This window comes from Lissotriton helveticus, chromosome 4_1 (assembly GCF_964261635.1).
Source record: "Lissotriton helveticus chromosome 4_1, aLisHel1.1, whole genome shotgun sequence".
In the NCBI taxonomy this organism is placed as follows: domain Eukaryota; kingdom Metazoa; phylum Chordata; class Amphibia; order Caudata; family Salamandridae; genus Lissotriton; species Lissotriton helveticus.
The window spans coordinates 1,093,923,664-1,093,940,171 of record NC_136063.1 but is presented as its reverse complement, the minus strand read 5'-3'; the positions used below and the strand labels follow the sequence as shown (position 1 = coordinate 1,093,940,171).

The following is a 16,508-nucleotide window of genomic DNA, read 5'->3' as shown; positions in this document are numbered from 1 at the left end:
AAGACCTATTGCATTATCAATGTGTTTTTATTCCATATAAACATTTAGCTTACGTGAACGTCCATTTGTCTCAAAATCTGTTTTGTACTTCCTGGTAGTATGGTATTGGTAGTTCTGCTTTACCCACTGATATGCAGATCTGCATGCACCAAAAAACAGGCAAAAAGAATGAGAGAAATACAAACAAATATTATGTGGGGTGTTTACTGTTCTGTGCACCAGCTACAAGTCTATCAGTTGCTACTCACGATCAATGACAGCTATTGCGGAGCATGGATCATGTGGGAGGCACGATGCTTGGCCATTCCTCCATCTGTCACCATCGTGCCCCTTTGCTCTAAGTCACGCAACATCACAGTGGTGCTTTTTCCTCCAACACAATTCAGAGCCAACCGGGGTCTTGGGACACTCTTGAAGAGGACCTTCATCTCAGGCTTCCTTAGCTGTTCCTCTGGGATGATGTGGTCTGCTCCCATGACAGTCAGTTTCTCCACCAAAGTCTGTAAGTCTGGACTGTCTCGTACAATGTTGATCGTCCTGATCCCTAGGGCTGCTGCGACCTCGATCACAGCCTGCCCTACACCACTGTTGGCTGTATTCTGAATGACTGAATCCCCTGGCCTCAGAGTCAAGAAATCCAACAGCATCCTATAGGATGTGCAGGGATTGACACTTAGGGTAGGCGCACTCTCCACTGGGATATCCTTTGGCACTTAAAGTAGCAGGTCCACCGCTGCCACCATTTCAGTTCTCCAGTGTTGGAATTAAATGAAAAGTCTGATCTGTGCTACCGTACATAATGATGCTTAAATTAGCCTTTGCGGCGCCATTTCATATTTAGCCGCCAATTCTAGGCCATGATCACAATTAATTGCTTCCCGGCTCTGCAAGTAGTAGTCATGCTGAATTTTCTTTCTCTTATTCTTGGGCCTCGCTGTACAAAGGAATATATTGTGCGCTCTACAGTGGGTTTAAGGTATGAAAGGCTGTGAGAAGAATGCTGGGCTTAGGGTGAATATCATACAACACCCCACTAAGGGACAACCCAATTCTTCCGGACATTTTCAGTGATAATTGTATACACAGGTGGAATAAGGCGGGAATAGTTCAGTTAGGATGCCTCTTCTGCCCTACAGGGATTCAATCCTTTGAAGCTCTGAAAAAAGACTACCAATTGGACTGGCAGGACTTTTTTTAAATATCTTCAAATTAGGGACTTTCTGACACGTAAGGTAGGGGGGAGGGTATTGTGTGAAAAATAACTTTAGTGGAAACAATTACTCACACCAAAAAAACACTATTGGGGGAATTTACTCCCTTCTCAATGCACTGTTTCCGGATGATATGTAGAAAACTTCACAGAAATGGTATGGAAAAATAGGAATATCCATTGATGAATTTAATTATGCTTATTCACTGTCTCAAAGTATTCTCATATCCACCAAACTACAAGCACAGTTTTACAAAACTTGTTTTTTCTTATATTATATGCCAGATAAAATTGCCAAATGGGGGAGTGGCAAAGGAACATGCTGCCCAAGATGCATGGTATTTAATGCTGACTGTGTACATATTTTCTTCACATGTGATGGACTATTATCTTTAATACTAGATTTAGAGAAATTTGTGTCCGCAGTATTGCAAAGTGATATTGCTCTGTCTAGTGATGTTATCTTATTAGGGGCCGTCGACCCTAGCAACCCTATTATAGGACATAAGCTCATTTTTATTGCTTTGGCGGTCTTAAGAATATGTATAGCTTCAGCATGGCTGGATCCTATTGCACTGTCTTTCCAACAGTGGCTAGCCAGGTTATCAGCAATCTCTAACTTGGAGGCTGCCATTTATAAACGGAAAGGCAGGAAACGGCGAAAAATGGAGTTGAGGATATGGACTCCTCTTGTAGAATGGTGTCAAGCCCAAAGTCAATTGTAGCAGCTTTTTTTTTATTTATGAAGAATAATCAAATGTACGTTGGAATAGAATGTTACTGGTGATTATAATTTAATGTGAATAATGAAATTGTATGTATACTTGCCTGACCCGGGAGTGTGGGGGGTGGGGCTAGGGGCGATAATTGTTGGAAAAAATCTGAATAAAGATATTTTTAAAAAAAAGGAATATATTGTTTTTGTGCTTCTACATACCTTTCCCATGAGATGGAGCCTGCTCCCACTGGCTCAGCTGCAGGCACAGACAGAATGACCTTGCCAGAGAGATAGTGTGTGCCCGGTCTAAGACTCTTAGCTCATCTTTGTGTGCCCCCCCCCCCTATGTTTATTGCTGCCTTCTGTGAAAAGGTACTGGGTGGGTGTGTCTTGTGCTTATGCTGAAATGTATAATTGTCACCTTTATGCTTGTGAAAGCCAGACCCCTCGCACGTCATCTCAGGAGACGGGTCAGATTGGGCTCCGCGGCAGCGTATAATTAAATTTTTTTTTTGTTTAAGAGATTTTTATTAAAGTTTTACAAGAAATAGTACAATGGAATATAAATACTAATTGAAAGCAAAAAATACAAAATATAGTCAGAGATTAAGTAAATACTAAAGAGGACCAAATGAATACTAAAATGATGAGGTGAAAAAAGAAAGAAAAATATTTTGAAGAGAGGAGAGAGGGAGAAAGAGAAAAGAAGATAGAGAAGAGGGAAAAGGAAAGAAGAAAGGGAGAAAAAAAAAGAAAAGAAAAGAGAAAAAAAGAGAAGAGGAAACTTGAAGATAACAAAAGAAAGGCAGCTAGAAAACAGGGGTAGAATTAGAAAGATATGTAGTAAAAGGTAACCAAAGAAGGTCAGATTTAATTTTGTTAGAGAGGGAAAGAGAAGAGACAGTAGAAATCCTATGTTCATCACAAACAAAATTCCACCAAGTTACTATAGAAATTTTAGAAGTATCTTTCCAAGAAGATAGAATAACTTTAAAAGCAAGTACAATAAAAAGGTCAAATAACAAGGAAATAGGAGATGTGGCATTGATATCAGATGATAAAGATCCTAAAAAAACATTTTGAAATGACAATGGAATAGCACAATGAAAAACTTTCATACAAATATCCCAAACTGATTTCCAGAACGAGGCAACATTAGAACATTCATATAATTGATGCAGTAGTGTACCTTTAACAGTAGAACATAACCAACACAGCTGGGAAGAAGAAGGGGAAAATTTTGAAATACAAACAGGAGTAATAATGGCTCTATTATAAACAGCGTATAATTAATAAACTAACTGGTTTGTATTCTCTTCTGTTTGATCGACTCTTCATTTTTGGGAAGGCATAGAGGTGGTCGCTAGTGACCCGGGTGGCCCATTTTGGGTCACTTCCTTCACCAGGTCCCCAGGTCAGCATCTATTTGTATCACCCAGTCACCAGGTTGCAGGCCAGTGATGTCACTACCAACCGCTAGCACCTCCCCGACCTCTTAATTCCCACCAACAACTGGCAGATCAGGAGCAGAGCATATGTACCTTGGATCATGTTGAAGTCAGACAGGTTGATGGGTGCAGCCAGCAATTTCACTTGAACCCCAGCATTCCCCAGATCAGGAAGCTTCCATCGTTATAATCGCAGGCTGCACCGTAGGTCCCCATGCTTCTCGTACACAAGTGCCTGGCACCAACTGCTCAGGCAACGCCGCCTTAAGTCTCCAGGTGCACGACCCCATAATCCTGAGGACACAACTGTGAGCCACCGCATTCTCTCACCGACGCGCCACTAATACGTCACCGGAGGAAGAAAAGAGGGGGGAGTGAGAGTGGAGGAAACAATGAAACTATTAACAGCATGGCACTCATGAAACGGCGTCATGCTGATTATGTCTGCATGTGTGTGTGTGTGTGTGATGCTTGACCTAAAAAGAAGTAGTCCCCAAAATAATATATAAACACTCACAGTGTAGGGAACTGTAGTTGGGCTGTGCTGCTGCCCCGATAAACGGATGTGATGCCTCCGGAGCATCTAACAAAGAAAAGCCAGCCAGCAAGAGGGGCACAGGAGTGAACCAATCCCAAGCAGCAGGTGGGATTACACTCCGTATAGTATTTACTCCAGGTCTTCCAGACAGCGCATGCATGCTGCCCAGGCTTGACCTAAAAGTAAAAAACAGATTAGTCATAGAACCACAGCAGCATCATGTTAAATCCCAACATAATCAACATTTCCATACATATAATTTCAAAATAATACTCACTGTGGCAAAAACTTTAAGAACAGTCGACACATTGAGCTACAGAGTCAGATTCCATTATAAAAACTGAAACACACCCTGATCAGTACGTTCAAGAGATTTTCAAAGAAACAGACACATAGACAAATCTAAGCAGAGAAAACACAAAGTCCATGCTAGCTGTTAGCAGGCAAGGGATCTACCACACCCTCATCCTTTTTAAGTAAATAATTTATTGCACAGTTATTAAAAACCATCAGAAAGGGAATTGGGAGCCATTTCATCACAAAAATTAAGGCGCAAATCAAAACTTTCAATATACAAAATTGCAATTTTCCCCTTGGTATAAAACAAAGGAATAAAGAGCTCGATTACATCCCGAGAGATAACTTCATTCCCTCTAAAAAGAGCTACATAATAAAGTCTCTCAGGGCTACACATAAACCTATCATGTTTAGACTATTGCTAATCTCTGTACATTGAGATGCGGTGCTCTACAACAATTAGGATATTATGGATTAAAATAACAGTCATTAATTATATTTGGTTTCAGATAGGATTTTGCAGGTATTATCTAGAGGGCTGCTCACTTTAATTCTATACCTGTTCACTTCTGAGATGACAGGGTTCCTAGCTAAGCCAAATAGACACATGCACCATGAAACTACATTTTGGGTAAAGGTATAAGTGGAAGAAAAGATATTTGAATATGAACAGGTCTGGTCGATGGTTTCCTCCCATCTGATTATCATTATGAAGTAGGTCAAAGCTGTGTCTCTAGGTATCGACGTTTGTCAAATTTTCACCTGAAACTTCCTCCAGCGTCTTAACTGCATATAGAAGAAATTACATGAGTCTCGCTGCCAGCTGAGTTGATTGCGGGGATAAACAGACAGAAATTGTTTCCTGGCATTATCTTATCTGTAATTGCAAGAAGATCGGACGTAGCCAGAAGCGCCCGAGACCAAGTAATGGCTCACAGGTACAAATTGTGTGTGATAGGGACTTGCTGCTGACCCACAGAGTCTGCGGACCGGATCAGATGATCCGGTGAACCGGCCAAAACAGTATTCTTTAAGACAAATTATACCACACCTTAACTGAAGTGGTTTTTTTTTTTTACTGTGGCGGTTAAAAGGATAGTCCCAAAAACATGAAATTCGGCCATCATTGTCTAAACGTGGAGTCGAGTTGATAAAGACAAGCCTAGACCCAGAGTGCACCATGAATGGAAACCATGAGGGGTTCGACACCTCACTCTAAACATCGAAGCACTACATATGTGTATGAGACGGTTCCTTGTCCTTCAGACAGTGGGGTGTAGGAAGATCCCTGGGGACACGCCAAGTATATGCAGCACCTGTGTTCTCTATCACCGGGCACTGTACAATAGTTAAGCGGAGAACGTGGTACTGCACAGACTTATAATGGGATAACGTGCACTATGACCACGCAGCGAGTCCTTCAGTGCCTCGAAGTAGGGTGCGGGGTTTCCAAAGTACACATGGCCGCCAAGGTCTGACAGGCAGGCACACGCCCGTTTAGTTCACATAGTTGATATGGGGCAGATAAGATGGAGAGGCTGTGTGCAGTCTCTTCAAGGGGCTCAGGAAAAGGGGTGTCTGAAATTCCTCTAGAGGATGTGGGTTTTGTCAAGAAGACTTTTATGACATTAAAAAAACTCGAAAGAGATTACGTTGAATTGAGAAAACATAGCGTCCGTAAATTTGTGATGCTCAAAACTATTCCCTCTACGTAACCGTATCTTCTGTGGCCCTTGTCGTCCCATGAGCGGTTTTTATTGGTCAGTTTCGATTGGATTATTTTCCCTTGCTTTTAGCTGTACCAAAGGGGAGCTGTAGAGGACAGGTGTTAGCATCCTGTGTCTGCGACGGAGTGTCTTCACAAGATTTGCTGCACTTCATGTTTTTTGGTAATTATTACAATGTTTCTCGCAGATTCTTTTTAATTTCATTTTTAAAGAAGTTTAATTTTACCCAGGTCCGCCCTGCCCTATTTTACCTACAACTGTTGAAACCAGAATGTGTACCATTTGTAGCGGGTTTTTTGAAGTCTGCATTGAGATCTAGAATATTTTATAAGCTATGTCACTCCACACTGGATCATGAACAAAGATGTTCATGTATTTTAACTGTGCCTGACAACTGTATTATTGAATGTATATATGTCTATATGCTAAACTGAAGTATGAAGCATTAACAACTGATGAAACTCTACTGTAAAGCGCTCTGACACCCTACGCTGGGTCTTGTTCGTTCTATAGAAAACTCTAAATAAATAAAAATATATATATATATATATGGAGAACTAATAGACCCTATTGGCACGACTTTCCTCATTTCCTTCCTTGTCACTGTACCTTTGGATAATGTTTGTCTGTTTCCTGGATTCACTACTACTTTTTTATTGTTATGAACTGTATTTTTTTTTTTTTGTTGTAAAAAATGTTATTTGTATTTTGAGAAAAACAAGACAACACAAGCAGGTTACCGAGGTGCCATACAGAGCCCACATGGGCGCAAGGAAGCCTTATGAAGCAACATAAGTATAATGGAACCAAGAAGTATGTCTCAAGACTCAGTAACCAGTTCCGTGAGTCTATCTGCGTGTTCGTGCAATGGAAAGTTCATGCGGGAGATCTGTCCATCCCGCGCTCCTTCATATCAAAAACGCACAGGCTTCGGCCTCATCTACATATACCTCAGTAAACCATGAACCATGAAAGAGAAAAAACTCCCCCCCTTCCCCCCACGGTGGCGACTCCATTCACACCAACACACATTCTATCCATATTACTAGACTTGAAACAGGTGCAATGACCGTAGAGATGCAGGACACACGGCGGATGGCAGGCCCTTAGAGAGGAATGCGACCAAAGGACCCCACTGAAACTGAAAGTTCTTGAAATTGTCGAGGAAGATGTCTGCCATTCTCTCCATGCTTAGAAGCTTCCAAAGTCGTGCGTGCCACAGTGAGATTGCCGGTGCCTCCTTCTGTTTCCATGCAGCAGCCAGTGTAATCTTGGCAGCTCCAATACAAAGCCACAAGATTTTCTTGTCTGCTCGGGTCTGATGTTCAAGGCCGGGTTCACGCAGGCCTAATAAGACAGAGGCCATAGAGTCCTCAATGGGATATTGAAGAATGTCCCTGATGTGTGAGAGGATTTCCTCCCAATATGGCCAAATCACTGGGCAGTCCCACCAGATATGCTGGAAGTCCCCGAGGAGCCCACATCCCCTCCAACATTTGTCGGAGGTAGCCGGATAGAAGCGGTGGAGCCTAGTAGGACACAGATACCATTGCATAAGAGTCTTGAGGTGGGCCTCCCTTAGATGGAGCGAGTGATTGAACGCCGTCAGGTCCCGCCATAACGCCGACCATTCACTGTCGGAGATATCTCTCCCTATCATTTCTTCCCAATGCTCCATGTATCGCGGCCTAGGCGATACCGCTGATTTAAGCAAGAGCTGATATAGGAAAGAGATGACGCCTTTCATGGCTGACGTCCGCAGTATAAAGGCCTCGAAAGGCGACGGAGGTCTCGTAGCCGCCTCCAGCACCCCTGGCGACGTGGCCCAATGGAGTAACTGTTCATGGCGATATCGGTCAGATTGGGGGATCCCATAATCCCTCATGCAGTTAGCAAATGTAAGGGGATCCTGACCATGAAACAGGTGGGTCAAGGCCCTGCAGCCACCCTCCCTCCAAGCGTCAAAGGGCCCCTCTTGAGACGCCGGGGGGAAAGCCGGGTTAAAGTGCACGGGCGTGAAAGGTGAGGGGAACGTAGTCCAGCGTTCGTCCGAGGCCAGGGAGTCCCACACCTTTAGCGTGGTACCCGTAGGAATACTAATATAGGCGTTCAGAGGGCGATCCTTCTTTGGCTTCCAAGCCAAGTCCCATATCGACCTGCCTGCCACACTCCGGTCCATGTGTAGCCAATGTTTTTCAGACTTTTGCTGCGACCACTCCACCAGTACCCTCAATTGCGCCGCTTTATAATAGAGCTGCAAGTCAGGCAGTCCTACTCCACCCTCGGATTTCGGCCGACGCAATACCGAGAAAGAAAAACGCGCACGACCCCCTTGCCACACAAATCGCAAAATCTGCGTCTTGAGACGCCGAAAGTAGTCACTGTCCAGAGGTATGGGCAAGGCCTGAAATAAATACAAGAATTTAGGAAGGAGAACCATCTTTACAGCGTGGATCCTACCCAACCATGACAGGAACTTAGGTTTCCATCTCTCCAGTTCAGCACGAGTCTTTGCTAACACAGGCGGGAAGTTGGCTGAGAATAGTTTGCCCACAGTCTGAGTCAAGTGGACCCCCAGATAGACAATTGAGCTATCGGCCCAAGCCAGAGGCGTCAGAGGGCGCACGCGCTCCATCTCGGATCGCGAGAGAGTAAGATTCAGGATATATGATTTGCTATAGTTCACCTTGAAGCCTGCCACCTCCTCATAATGCCGCAGGGTCTCCGTGATGCAAGGCAGTGAGCGTTCTGGGTCCGCCACGGAGAAGAGAATGTCGTCCGCGAAGAGCGTGATTTTATGTTGCTCTCCTGTGAACGGAATGCCCCGAATCCCCTCCCGCTCCCGTACCGCCACAGCCAAGGGTTCAATGCTTAGCGCGAACAGGAGAGGTGAAAGAGGGCAACCCTGTCTAGTGCCTCTAGAGTGCGGAAAAAACGCCGACACGTGGCCATTCACCGCCACACGAGACCGAGGGTTGGAAAAGTTAGCCCTCACCATGGTGATAAACCTCTCCTAGAAGCCAAAGGCTGCCATCGTATGAAACAGGAAGCTCCAGTCCACACGATCGAAAGCCTTTTCGGCATCCAGCCCCACCAGGACCGCCGGTATGTGGAACCGGTTAGCTTTTTCTATTAAATGTACCACCCTGCGCGTATTATCGTGAGTTTGGCGCCCCTTGATAAATCCAGACTGGTCAGGCTGAATAATCGCCGGCATCAGATCTTGTAACCTACGCGCCAGGATCGCCGAATACAATTTGGCGTCGATGTTGAGGAGCGCTATGGGGCGGTACGAAGCACACTGGGTGGGGTCTTTCCCTGGCTTCGGCAGAACCGTAATCACCGCCTCCGCCAATGAACCGGTTGAGGAACCAAACTCTGCCATGTCATTGAAGAGGGATACCAAAAAATCGCATAAGTCAATGGCGTACGTTTTATAAAAAGCGGCAGTATAGCCGTCCGACCCGGGTGCCTTGTGTAGTTTTAACTTCTTGATAGCCTCCAGTACCTCTTCCCTGACAATCGGGCCCCCCAGCAACTCATTCCATTCCTTGGATATCTGGGGGAGGGGTAAATGCCGCAAATACTCCTTCTGTGCATCCGCATGCAACCTGTCCCCCGTGTAGAGGTCCGCATAAAAGCGGCCAAAGATGGCCGCCTTCGCCTCGTCCCGATGCTGCTCATTACCCGTAGCATCCCGAATTCCCCCGATATACTCACGTTCCCGCCTGTCCCTCAGCTGACGCGCCAGGTGTCTTCCCACCTTGTTCCCACTAAAGTAGGATTGCCGTCCCAGCCTCAACAGCGTCAGTTCGGCCCTATTGTTGTAGTGGGCTCTCAATTTCCCCCGGACCGCGGTCAAGGGTCGGAGGGTCACCCTCGAAGGTTTGAGCTTATGAGCCTGTTCGAGGCTCGCCAGTTCGGATTCTAGTTCCTCTCGGTCCTTGCGCCTGTTGAGGTTAGCATTGAGGCCCAGGCACGTGCCCCTGATGGACGCCTTAAAGGCGTCCCACGTATTGGACACCGAGGTGTCGGATACGGGATTAAGTTAAAAAAACTCCCTGATGGCCTTCCGCAACGCCTTATTAGAGGCGTCATCCCTCAACACCGAGGCCGGGAAGTACCATTTCCGTTGTCCATCACCGGACAACGACCAACGAAGGCTAAGCACCAGCAAACTGTGGTCAGACACTGAGAGTGGAAGAATGGCGGCATCAATAACGTCTCCTCTGAGCGCCTGGCTAATGAAAATGTGATCCAGTCGGGAGTAGGAGTGGTGTACATGAGAAAAAAAGGTGTAGTCTCGTGTGGTAGGATGGAAAAAGCGCCAGCCATCAACCAGCCCCAACTCCCCCACCAGTTGCTGCGAGGAAGCAGAGAACACCCCCGTGTCAGCTCTATGGGACCCAGAGCTATCCACAGCCTTATCCCACACCAAGTTAAAGTCCCCCAGGATGAACAAGTGGCCTTCAGCAAAGTCACCCACTCTCTGCAACAAACCTTGTAAAAACTGATTTTGGCCAGCATTGGGCAGATATGTTACCACAAAGGTACTTAGCCGCCCCAGGACCAATCCTTTCACCATTAACCAGCGGCCATCCTTGTCGCTGCGCATGTCAATAGGTTGGAAGTGCAACGCAGCGCGGAACAGGAGTGCTACCCCCCTATGTTTTGTGAATGCAGATGCCCTGTATATAAGGGGATATGCCCTATGCCGAAGGCGCAGCTCGTCTTTGCGTGCCAAATGGGTTTCTTGGAGCCCCACAACATCCAACTGGTGATCAATTAAATACTTCCATATTTTCTGTCGTTTCTGTGGTGAATTCAAGCCCTTAACATTCCAAGTCCCTATACTAACAGGCATAGCGGAACCATAAAATCAAAGCTCTCAGTAGGCATTGCATGAACCTCCCCCCCCACAGACGAGACTCCATCCGACAGATGTTGCTTGGGAGAATGACCCATCCCTCCTCCCCAGGTACCAGCACAATGACTGTCAGCCTCCAGGAACCCTGACAACCCTTCTTCCTGTTCCACGCACTCCCCACGCACCCCCCCAGCACCACCACACACGCCACAGAACACTCCCGTCGCCACCATCGCACCTCCCTGCACTCCCCCCCAGGATCCCCCACCCTCGAACCCCCCCCAAACAAGAAACCAATAGGAAATAGCTCAGGATGCCACATCTAAGAGCACATGCCCCCCAACTCCAGAGCCCTCCCCCACCCCCTTCCCCCCAACAGAAAAACAACAGGAAACCTATCCAGGTACTAAACCTGAGTCGTGAAGTCATCAGTTCCAGCAGACCGTAGTTCGTAGGGCCCCTTTTGGACTGATAACGGGGCAGGGGTGTCAACCTAGTGACCCCCAGGGCCACGGTCCGGGGTGTCTCCTCTAAAAGTACAATCGAACCCCCAGACCCTCAGGGCCAGGGCCCCTCCGACGCCATTCAGCGAGACAGGGGTCATGCTGCTCCAGAGCTCGCTTGAGATTCAGCCATTGTGGCGGAGGCCACCGAAGCCACCGCAGCTCCCCTCTCCTGCACGCTGGTCGTGCGGTCCGGCCGTCGCCGATCTGGGGAGGAACCAACTCTATGCCAGGAAGAGGAGCGACGTCGTCTCCGTGGTGACGAGTTGCGGGTCTCCTGGGAAGGTGCAACGTTCTCAAGACCCAGAAGATCATTTGCCACCTGCAGGGAGCTGATCTGTGCTAGCCTATTCTGCCAGCGAAAGATGATACGGAAGGGATGACCCCAGGAGTAGGAGATATTGCGTTCCCACAGGAAGGCGGTCACAGGACGGAACTCTCTCCGTTTCTGAAGCGTCGACGCCGCCAGGTCCTGATAAAGCTGCGGGCGATGGTCCCTAAATTGCAGAGAGGGGATGGTTCTAGCTTTCCGCAGGATACGTTCCTTCACCTGAAAGTCATGCACACAGACGAGGATATCCGGAGGTGGTCCTCCCCCCGTCTGGGCAACCCCACTCTATGCACTCTGTCCATCCTTATTTCTTGTACATCTTCCTCATCTAGAACCTGCACAAACAGGGCCTGAACGTACTCACGAAGGTCCCCCGCCTCTCCGTCCCACGGCACCGCCTTGATGCAAATGTTATTTCGTCGGGAACGGTTCTCTAGGTCCTCCGCGTGGGTCTGCAGATCCAAATTTTGCTCAGTGAGGCGGATGACGTCTTGTTGCAGTTGGTGCACATTATTCGCCACACTCAAATCGTGGTCTTCCAGTGTCGCCACTCTCTCGCCAAGCCCATCTACATCTCGCCTCACCTCCCGAAGATCTGAGGCCAATTGCGAGCGGAGTTCGGAGATATCCTCTCTAATGGAAGCAAAGAGCTCAGACATGAAAGCCTTAGTGGCAGGTGCCTCATCGTCCGATTGTTTTGACGAGCCACTGGCTCCCGGCGAGGCCGGCTGCTGCGAAGATTTAGGGGCGCCATCCTTCCCCGGCCTCCCCTTCCGCAACGTGTTAGACATCGTGACGCTCCTGCTGCCGCACGCGGTCAGGCGTCCCCTCTACTCCAGAGGCCCAGCTGGAAGTCTCAATCGGGGCCCTGCGCCGGCAGGTAGTGCAGCTTTCCCCCCCCAGGCAGTCCAATCAGGGGTGTGACCTCTCCCTCTTCGGTAGGGACACCCTCTATGGCAATGCTGCAAGCGTCCAGCGTACCCTCCAAGCCAGGAAGCATAGAAGGCGGGGGGGAGCTACCACCTCGGACCCCGAAGCCCACAGGGGGGCCCACTGATATCGCGGGGTTCCCCTATCTGCAGTCCAAGCCACGAGAGCAAGCAGGACCGGGCCGCCAGGGCCGCCCGATAAGGCACAGTCAAAATGGCGGCTCGGGTCTTCCGCCCGACTACGCACTTAGTGGCTGAGCAGCAGTGTGGCCAGATCGTTCGGACCGCTCTAAGTGCGGTACAGGGACCCCATCGCCAAAGACTCCAGGCTCCCCAGGAAGCACCTGTGACCGGTCCCAGAGGCGTAGGCAAACCAGCGCGGCTCAGCGGCAACCCCCGGCAGAGTCCGCGATGCAATCAGAGTGGGGTCCGCCTCCGCCCCTCCACTAGGCCTGCTCCCGCAAAGGTGGCTCCTCAAGCTCCAGTCCACAGCCCCCGTTGCTATCTTCCCCGCTGTATCGACACCCTCAGTGGTTTGGGGAGGGGAGCAGCTCACCACAGTCGTCCCGGCTCCACCGGTCGTCCGCTCTGCTGGATGCCTCCGGCGGGTCTCGATCCGCCGCTCCCCGACCTCCACCGCTCAGCCAGGCCAGTACCGCCGAGCCTCTTCCTTGGCATGTACGAGAGACTCCATAGGCAAGACGCGTCCTCTGCTCCTCGGCAGGTCACGAGAGCCGCAGCAGGGACGCCAATGCGGGCCGCCTCCTCTCCGCGCCGGACACCGCCCAGTCCGAGACCGGCCCCCCGAGCACGCGAGACCGGTGCTCCACAGGCCGCAGCTCGTCTCTGTTCCGGCGGGCGCCGCAGGCCCCGATCCGCTCCGCTAGCAGCACCGGACCACTCCCCCAGGCATCGGCGACCTCCGCTGTCCGTCTGACGCCGGTCAGTACACCTTGGACCCCGCTATTCGGTGCTATGTTAGAACGACGTCGGAGAGGCTCAGAGAAGCGTCCTACTCCGACGCCATCTTGGCCACGCCCCCATGAACTGTATTTTTAATCTGTTTTATGCTGCTGTGTAACTTTTACGGTTTTATCTGTAAAGCCGAATAAAGGTTTTTTTGATTTTTAGCCCTTTCTTGATTTGATTGCACCACCATTGGTGAAAAGTCTTTATATGAGGTTTTTCCAGGTCTGTTTACCCCTTAGGTCCTTTAACACCTGGGCTTTCGAACCAGACCGAGCTACTTGTCCAGCATGTGGTCTTGCTCCAGAGACTGATGAACATATTGTGGTTTTTTGTACTGAGTATCACATTTCTCGAAGAAAGTGGATTCAATTTATTTGCTGTAATCTGGCTATTAGACATTACTGGGTTGCTTTGAGGATCTTAAAGACTGACACATCTAGTCCTATTGTTTTTACTGTAAGCAGGTTTTCACTGAATGTTTGGTTTAGGCGACCTAGACCGCTCAAGAGGTTTGTTATTATTATAAGAGATGTAATCTTGCCCAGAGCAGTTTGGATGTTTGTCATTAGAGATGTCATACTATGATTATTTAATTACACCAGGCACAAAGCACTTTTACTATGTGAGAGGATGTTATTGACTGTAGTTTTTAATTTGTTATATGGAAGTTTTTATTATACTTTTTTATATTGGAAATTACTGTTAATTTTTGATAGTGTATACTTTGATGGTTTGGATTAAACTGAATAAAGTTGATGATGACTGCCCTTCAAAGTGGTATGATTACGACCAAAGATGGGCCAAAATGCATTGTCACTGATTTCTTCTGCCTTTTAAATAAATTTCTGAATTGTCAACTCTGGGGTCACTCGTGCTTCTTGGAGTATCACCTTTGTGCAGTCCTAATATATAATTAAATATTGCATTCGTTCTGAATTATTTATTTGCTATCTAAAAATCAGCAAAATAACCTGTCAACACACTAAGGTGTTTTGTGTGTCTGGGAAAAGGAATTAAATTACTACATTTCCATTTATTTATTGTTGGCAGCCAGTGATTTAATCCCAAAACCTGAGTGCAGCTTTTCTTAAAATGCATACATTGCCAAACCAATTTAAATTCACAGTTTTGGGGTTTGATAAATGACTTTTTTGTGATTTGTATATGCTCAGCCAAGTTGTAATTCAATTGAATATTTACCTTTCATCGCTGTATTTAGGGCTAATTAGCTCATTCTAGTGTGATGGAGGAATTCTGTTGGCATTAGAGTTGTTTTTATAAGAAGACAGGATCACAATAAACCAGTACAGAAGATCTGGGAAAAATAGAAAAAATAATTTTTCCCATTTTAAACCCCAACACGAATATCTCTGTTTTCCAAATAAGAGGTATTCAGAAATTCAAAATACCAAAACTGAGGTGAACAACAGCTTGAATTTTGACATTGACTTGCTTGAAACTACGTGAAGGTCTTTGGACTTATAGTTTGTGCAATTTGTATGCTACTCCTTGGGGCCCAACTCCAGTGGTAACTATGAAGTTTGGCCAGTTGAAAAGGTTTCATCTGCAGTTTCCTGATTGACTGAGATTAGGACATGACACATATCAAACACAACCTCCCGGTTGGCCCTGGTCAGATTTTTTACTTCATTTGGAGTATAAATGTAAAATCTTTAGTTGAGCAACCCCGACTTCAAACGTTCAAAAGTCTGAAAGGAAGTTGCCTTATGCCTCAACATTATAGAAATACTATATCTAACATTTCATTATTTTTCACATTAATTGTTTAATGTACTATTTCTAGAATTCTTTTTCATTGGATTTGTTTTAGTGATTGTGTTGTCTATCTATGTTTGAGGAGATAAGTTATTTTTTCATGTTCAATGGTATGGATATTTATTATATTTTTATTTTTTGTTGACCTGGTGCTTTCTAAGGAATATAGAGGCCGATTAGGATGGCAGACGGATTGCCCCTGCCAGGCTGGCGGTAGCCACCGCCGGCCGGGTGAGGGCAATCTGTCCGCCATCCTCCCTGAAATGACCCCCCGCCACATTAGGATGGCTGGGGGGTCCGCGGCGGACGGGAAGACCGTCCGCCGCTTTTCCGCCGGTCGGCTTCGCGACCGGCGGAAAAAGTGCGTACATATGATGGCGGTGTCTGCGAGACACCGCCAACCATATTACGATGCCTGTGGTCCTATCATTGCCCCCGTGGAAAGGCACACGGTCTTTGCTTTGGGGGCCCGTTGCGGGCCCCCAGGGTGAAGGGAAGGGTGTGGGGTGCACCCCCCTGCATTTCAAAGTACAACATGGCAGGCACCGCGCGGTGCCTATCATGTTGTGCTTTGAAACGCACAACATGCATTTTTAGCATTGCGGCCCACCGCAATGTTAATAATGAGGGGATGCACCCGCCACTGTGGCGGGTGCATCCTAATTCAACGCACGGGACCTCCGCCCTTATGGTGGATGGTCCGTTCCCACGACAGGATGGCGGACGGACAAAGTCCGTCCGCCATCCTAATCGGCCCCTAAATTTGTAAGTGTATTCTTTTTTAAATTTTTTTCTTTGATTCACATTGAATGTTACACCTTTACCTTTAATATTAAATTACTGACTTATTGTGCCTATATTGTTAAGGGAATGTCTAGCACCATCTATCGGTTCTATGTATACTGAATCAGTTCCTATCCCCCCTGATTCTTCCAGTATCCCTAATGCATTACAAGTTATGATTTCACCAACACCCAGGCCTGGGAAGATAGTAAGAGGAAAAACAACGAGACCCTTGCCATATAAAATCCATGGCCCACCGCCGACTAAAAGGAGACGCAAAAGATTGGACCCAACAAAGCCCAAACTAAGTCATTCCGAATTTGGGAAAAAGACTAACTCCACCACCATTGAAGTAACGGGAACTATAGCTGCGAAGGGAGCTGCAGAGACAGTGCTAGACCCTCCAGCACTC

At 47.4% G+C, this 16,508-nt stretch overlaps 1 protein-coding gene and 1 pseudogene across 1 annotated transcript in view; one reads left to right on the top strand and one right to left on the bottom strand.

Annotated features, from left to right (window-relative positions):
• GABBR2 (gamma-aminobutyric acid type B receptor subunit 2) overlaps window positions 1–16,508 on the top strand; it is a 1,581,022-nt gene that overhangs the window by 658,777 nt on the left and 905,737 nt on the right. The window lies entirely within an intron of this gene.
• Window positions 261–3,698, bottom strand: LOC144826839 (enoyl-[acyl-carrier-protein] reductase, mitochondrial pseudogene; annotated as a pseudogene).